We start from the raw sequence: 7500 nt of genomic DNA, 5'->3' as shown, positions 1-7500 counted from the left end.
GCTATAACCTTCGTCCTACTTCGGGGCATATTTTTGCTTGCAAAATCTTAACCCAATGACCTACCGTAACTTTGCCTAGAGTTTGAAATTTAATTCCCTAGCTCCAAAAGGGGGGTCTTCGCCCCCCACCCCCCCCCCCCATTTTTTAGGGCAACTTCGTGCCAACATACCTCCTGGGCACCAGAAAAGATAGTTCCCGAATCCACCATCCACACTCGCCCTGTCAAATTTCAAACATGGCTCGTGTTTACTGTATTTAACGGATAAAGTAGCCAAGCTGTAGGAGCTGACAAACAACACCCCAGGAATTACCTGCATGTGCTGGCTGTTATGTTCTCTCAACAGATGGTCAATATCCTCCCCCACCATTATTTATTACAATATAAATCTATAGTGCCCTCTATTGAGTGGTCGCGTCATTTCATCGGTCCTAGTTTCCTATCCCTGAGGAATATATGAGACGATAGACTCAGTTGACTGTCTTCCATTATGAGGCGCAGTGGTGGAGGTTATCCGGTCAGTATTTGTCGCGGCAATTTTTCATCTACAAGGACTTAAATTACGCATCATAGAAGTATCACAAAGTGCGCACTGAATAGGGGGAGATCCACAGGGGGGCATAGCTCCCTCTTCGCCAAAGGCTGACTTCCAAAACCTCGGGAAAGTGAAAGTGTGGTGGGTAGGGTTAGTTGGGTTAAGGTTTTCACGCGAGATACCTGAAGTAGCACGAAGGTTAGCACGAGGTAGCACGAAGTGCCTTAACCCATTATAGCAGCAACAGCGGAATGGCATGATTTGGTGCAAAGGCAGAGTTTGGTTGCATTCGACGACTCCCCCGCGGATGGCAAACCATGCCAGACATGTTAATTTCAATTGCTATCCTACCTGCAACAGAAACCTTTTTTTAATACCAGAACAATGGGTAAATAAAAAGGGGGGGTCAGGGGGGGGCAAAGCCCCCCTTTGGCTAGGGCAAAACTTCAAACCTTATGCAAAGTTCGGTAGGTAATTGGTTAAGATTTGGCTTATACGACAATATGGCGGAAGTCATATTTACCCGCAAATTTCCCTGATTCTACTTCATGCCCTCCCCTACTTCGGGACCTTGATTAGTGGGCTTCAGGGGTGCAAGCGCTCATTTAATTTCACTATATGAATAGTAGAGGTTAAATCAAACCTTTATCTCTGACATAAGAGGAAAAAATATCCATAGAAAAAAAAAAATAATCCAACAAAAATGGAAGAAAACCAAATCCCCAAAATGTAATCACAAAAAAAAAAAATAAATATCCAAAAAAAACAAATGAACATCCATAATCATAATAAAAATCAATAAAAATCAAATCCATAACCAGTCCATCAAATCCATCAATACCACTTTTGTGGTATTTAGCGACGCGGCGTTATTCGGAAAATTTACCAAATAATTATCAAAAAAATAATATTTTTACATTAATTACCTAAATTGTGGCCCATAGGAGAGTAATCACCAATTATTTTCACTATACATGACTGTATTCATATATATATAAGAACATTAATCATTCTTACATAAAATTAATATCACAGGTCTAAATAATACCTAAATATTGGGAAATGTAATAAGGAGCATCTATGTTTCTGACATGATGCATCAATCCAGAAATCCAGGTTTTATGCCATCTGGTTATGTGCATCTACTAGATTTCACGGCAATTCTAAAGCAAACCCAAACACCTTTCTTAAGCTAGGCCTGCGCTTAATCCTATCTTATATACTTCCCTTCCAGAGGGGGCTTTACCTCAACTGGACCTCATCATGGTTATCCTCCACTAACTTGGGAAGCTGTCATTGCCAAAGGAGCCACTTCGAATATATCCCCAAAATATTTCTAATCCTCAAAGGCCAATTTGGAATTAAACGTAAAATAACATGCAAGTAGTGTCTGTAAAAGGTAAATCCAAGAAGGAAGCCTGTACTGAAACTAGCATTGGCTTGGCTAGTGAAAATTGAAGTCAAAGCCCCTATCTCGGTACTTTGTACTGTATCTAATATCAATGTCCACATATTGCGTATAAGACGGAAAAAACACGTATTTCAAAGTGTCTTGAAACCAGTGTAACAAAGACGCTTGGATCTCTATTCTCGCTAAATTCCGAGTCGAAATGAGCCACAACTTTTAAATCTAACACACAACCGCATAAAAAAAACCGCTTGGAGTCACTCGACACTTACCCAAATAAGTTCAAGAGCGTGAAAGAGAAGTTAAATTGACGAAATTAGAGAAATGCAGGACATGAAGCGTCAACAAACTGTATCGGCGTCTGACTGCTCGCGTTCGACTCTTTGGCTACTGTCTTCTTTTCAAACTTCTTTTTATTTAAGCGTTCATGAATAAGAAATCTTGAATACTTATGATATTTGTTTTATTCTTTTTAAAAGTATTGTTTTATCTATCTATAATGACAATTTCATTTCTTTCTTTTATAAAATATAATATCCAAGAAAGTGTACTGTATCAGAATCGTACAAGTTCGCCGCAACTGGGGATTACGAGGATAAAAAATGAATGCGGTAAAAAAATATTTGTGGATTTTTCCTATAATAACAATAACGATAATGATCATTTGTTCAATAAGAAATTATAATAATTAAATTAATAAGTAGGTTATCTACAAATTCATCAATAATACTATGCATCACTAAAATTTAGTTCAATATTCGTAATCTTCTTCTCAATTGATTAAGATTAATTATCGTGAATATAACGACAATACAGAAACAAATATATGCTAGTACCAGTTAACAATATTGTTAGTAATATTAGTATTAGTATCATTATTATCCTCATTATTATCATTACTTCATTACTATCATTATCATTATCAGTATTATCAAAGTCTGACGAAAAGACGTATATAATGTCCTGAATACTATCTAATTGAACTGTAGTATTTGACAACTTGTTCCAGAAATTGATAATAGCTGGAACAAGCATCTTACGATGATGTACGAGAGAGAGAGAGAGAGAGAGAGAGTGGGAGTGAGGGTGAAGTGGAGAGGGTGTGTGGAAGGAGAGAGAAGTAAGGGAGAAGAGAGAAGGAGATGAGCAGAGAGGAGAGGATGAGGGATTACATCGATAGCGCTAGTATGCTGCTATATATTTTCTTATATTAATTCTTAGTCTATATATATTATTTTATCTGATATATATAGATGAAATTTTAAATATATATTATATTTTATAGTCGCTTTATATTTCTATATAATTCTTATTATATCTTGATATTTTAGCATATATAATATGATATATCTCTATATTATTATATTCATATATATCTATATATCTCTATTCTCTTTTCGTTATTTCTTTTCTTATTCTATTTATATCATCTAGTCATATTATCTCTATCTCTCTCTTTCTCTATATCTAATCTTAATATCTATACTCTATCTTCATTACTTCTCTCTATTCATTATTCTTTTTCTTAATATTTATTATTATAATCTCTCCTTAATCTTATTCTCTATTTAACATTATTATTCTCTATATTCTCTCTCTCTTCTTCTCTCTTCTCTCTCTCTCTCTCATCTCTCTCTCTCTTTATTCTTTTTCTCTCTCTATCTCTCTCACTCTCTATTCTTTATCTCTCACTCTTCTCTCTCTCTACTCCACACTCAACTCTCACACACACAACTCACACATCTCACAATTCAAACTCTCACACCACAACAATCTCTACACACACACTAAATCCATATCTAAAATACCAATCATTACAAATCTCTACACCTATATCTTTCTCACTCATTACTCACTCTTCCCTCCCCTTTCTCTCTCTTATTCTCTTCTATCAATTCTCTTCTCTATCTACTATCTTCTTCTTTCTCTCTCTCTTTTATCATCTTTCTTCTTTAAATTAGAGGGCGAGAGGAGAGAGGGGAGAGAGAGAGAGGAGAGAGAGAGAGAGAGGAGAGGGGGGAGAGAGCAGAGGAGATGGAGAAAGAGGAAGAGCAAGGGAGAAAAGGAGGCAGAAGAGGAGGGAGAGGAGAGAGCAGGAGGGGAGAGAGAGGAGAAGGGGGGGAGAGTGAGAGGAGAGAGAGAAAGAGGAGAGGGAGAGAGAGTCGAGAGAGGGAGATGGACGAGCGAGATTGAGCGAGATGAGATGAGAGGGAGAGAGGAGAGGATGAGGAAGTCGAGAGGGATGAGAGGAAGAGCGAGAGATGTGGAGAAGAGAGAGAGAGAGAGGGAGAGAGAGAGGAGAGGAGAGGAGAGAGAGAGAGAGGAGAGGAATGAGAGGAGAGAGAGAGAGAGAGAGGGCGAGAGATAGACAGAAGATAGAACGAGAGGGTGAGAAAATGCGCGAGAGAGCAGATAGTGGCTTCTATAGATAGAGAAAAAGAGGAGAGTGAGTGAGACGGCAGAGAGTGAGAGGGTGAGAGAGCGAGTGAGAGAGAGAGAGAGAGAGAGGAGGGGGGCGGAGATGAGCGAGAGAGAGGAGGAGAGGAGAGAGAGGAGAGAGAGAGAGTAGGGGAGAGAGAGAGAAGAGATAGTGGAGGAGGAGCGAGGGGCGAGGGGAGAGGGAAGAGAGATTGAGAGAGAGAGGGAAGGGGGAGCGGCGAGAGAGAGAGGAGTGAGAGAGCGAGTGATGATAGATATAAAGAGAGAGAAAGAGCGAGAGGAGAGAGTGAGAGAGGAGAGAGAGAGAGAGAGAAGAAAGAGAAGGGGGGGAAGAGTGAGAGAAAGAGGCATTTAGAAAAGTTTAATCATTACTTAACATATAATATACAGTGTATACCACATGTATAGCATAGGAAACTATCCTTACATGAGTATTTTTGTAAAGTTCATGTTCGATTCTTGGAGACTACATTGTTGGTGAGGCAAAATTTTGCAACCCTGTCCTAGATTATGCTAGGGACAAGCGGCTATAATAAGCACATAGTAGTGATGTAATCAATTAGAAAGGCCTTATAAGTTTATCTATCACAGGCAAAGTTCTTGTGTTTACGTAATATATCTGATAAAGTGCCGTCCTCTGCAATACTGTATAATGTTTCATGTTCAATCCTTTCACGAAACAATTTAATTAGAGGATATATCATTACAAAAGTGATGTTCAGGGGTTGTGCTAAGGTGATGCACAGCTAGAAAATTCAGTTCCCTCAAGCAATGTTGAAACACTATACTCCCAGTAATCTTTGTTAGCCAAGCCATAACCTTGCGTCATACATCACGCTGTTTCTTATCCTTTTGCTTTGTCTGGACAACGCGTTATGGTGAATGATTGATTGCTTGAGTCTTGCTGAATCGAATCGAATGTCTATCGGTTTTCAGCTCCTGAGTAGAGAACTTTTTCTTGATGACTTTATGTACATGCTCAGTCGTTACACCAATGTCATACTCAATAGTATCCCAATGCTGCATGATTTAGACAGACATCAGCCATTATCGTGTAATCTAGATTTATGTGTGATGGGACATAACAGTATTTGGTGGTTCCATCTTTAGACACAATCTTTTAACCTAATGCTGGCTTGTTGACACGAGTTCCCGTGTTTTTCATAATCTCCGTATGAGTTTAGAACATGAGTGAGCAGTGGGACGTCTGTTATGATGAGAGTAACAAGTAAAGCTTACCTGAGGATGGACGCCAGTTGTTGAGGTACTGAATCTAATCTTTCCAGTGGCAGGGCGGCATCGCATACGATTGCAGCGCATGGGTTTGTACCTGTGGCTGAAGTTCCCGATCCATCAGTGAAATGAAAATAAGTTGTTTTTTTTAATCTATAGTCTTGCCTTAAGCCATGAATTGTTTCCAGAATTCACATTTCACTTACTTTCGCTTTCAAGTGGGGTTTTTTCATTTGCTGTTTTGGAGGGAACTTGCTTTGATGATTTCGGATGTGTTTTATTCCCTGGCGGGAAGAAGGAAATGATTTTGAGGGATGCTTTGCAGAAAGAACTCTGAATGTTATGGCTCGAAGCTTGAGATGTTTTGTTGACCCAGCAGTCTGTGGTGCCCTGTGGAAAGGCAATTCAGCAGGGATTCTTTGGCTATACTGTCATCTGGCGATCTTAATTATTTTATTGCTGTCATTGTGTTGATTTCTGTGATCCTATCAGTAATGCAATCCGAGTTCTTTCCTCATGTTCCAAACCTTTGTTTGGAACATTGCCACATTTTGCATTACTTCTAGCCTTCTAATTGTTCGGGATGATTGTGTTACTAGAGCAGGTGCAGCATAATCAATGAGGGGTCTTATGTAAGCTGTGTACATCATTCTTACAATTCGCATGTTTGCCACCGAAGTTACATTAATGCCAGCAACTGCTCGTAAGGCAGCTAATTACTCTTCATTTTTTTGATTGTCACCTCACATCTTGGCCGTAGGTGGAATATTTAATATTTACTCCGGATATCGATATGACTCAACCTGCGCTATACTATAACCTCTATTATTGAACTGCTAATCGGTCTTTTACAGTATTGTATATATCTTGGTCCTTACTTATGACAAAATCAATCCCAGTTCATTGCAGACGTCATTATTGTCCGCAGTGCATACACCGTCTTTAATTTCTAGCATGAATCAAATTAATTGTCGCATAGCTTTTCTGATGTGGATTGGCTTGTTTTTTTTAAAAACGTCTGGTAAGAGAGTTATCCAAACATTAATTAAATAACAAGGGACTTAACTTGTACTTCCCCATTGAGGGTTGGTGCCGAGCGACTGCGCCTCTGTTCGCTCTTTGTGCCTTGAAACAATACGGCTGATTGCCCTTTTTGAAGTATCCTTGACCACCGTCTATATGTCCCCCGATTCCATCAGGGTAGTTCGTGTAGGGTTTTTTTGCCATTAGCTGTATCAAATGCAGACTTCAAAACAGAATTGAGACTTGAAGAAATATTGTTATACAATTTGAAACACTCTTGTTGGCATAAATCTATAATAGAGTGTCGATATTTAATCCTTTATTCTAAAATAATAGCCGATTTGTAATGATTTTTCGAAAGTTTTGCAAAAAAAAAAGAAAAAAAAAAACAGCTAGTTACGGAATCGGTCTTGTTATTCCCCTGGGTTATTTGTCTTCGGCATTTGGTGTTAAAATACTCTGCGTCCAGGCTCTTGGTAGCAACTTTTCACCTTTTCATAAATGAGTCGGAACAATCCTAGAAACAGATCACAACAGGGACGCGATTTGAGTAAGAATAGTCTAATGACCGTCATAATACGTGATGCCATCCTCGTACAAGGAGCTGTTGTGAATTGCCTCTGGTAGAGAGGCAGACAAGCTCGGTTCCGTAAACGAAACATGCAATCAGCATACTGCTCAATCATGAGTCATTCAATTCCCTCCCTCTTGCTGTAATAAGATTTCGCGTAAGACGTAAGCGAGCAGGTGAACTCATATTTCAGTGTGAAGTCAGGGGCTTGGATATCCTAGCATATCTGTAGATGAGCTCATTTGCATTTTCTCGGGATTTGATGTGCGATTTTGAGATGTTTTTTTTTTAA

The 7500-nt window shown here is 39.0% G+C and overlaps 1 protein-coding gene across 2 annotated transcripts in view; it reads right to left on the bottom strand.

The window, feature by feature from the left end:
* The window catches only part of LOC122262752 (Bromodomain containing 7/9), a 26734-nt gene extending 24381 nt beyond the window's left edge, over positions 1-2353 (bottom strand). The window contains exon 1 of one of the 2 annotated variants that reach the window (XM_086543447.1): positions 2215-2353. The gene's annotated coding sequence lies outside the window, so the exon portion shown is untranslated. The remainder of the gene's footprint in view (positions 1-2214) is intronic. The other variant, XM_086543448.1, reaches the window with a different exon arrangement.
* Between the last annotated feature and the right edge of the window lie 5147 nt (positions 2354-7500).

Source organism: Penaeus japonicus, unplaced genomic scaffold (assembly GCF_977035675.1).
Source record: "Penaeus japonicus unplaced genomic scaffold, GWHDUDI00000001_assembly GWHDUDI00000013, whole genome shotgun sequence".
Classification (NCBI taxonomy): domain Eukaryota; kingdom Metazoa; phylum Arthropoda; class Malacostraca; order Decapoda; family Penaeidae; genus Penaeus; species Penaeus japonicus.
Note: the sequence above shows the minus strand (reverse complement) of the source record. Positions and strands in the feature narration are given on the sequence as shown.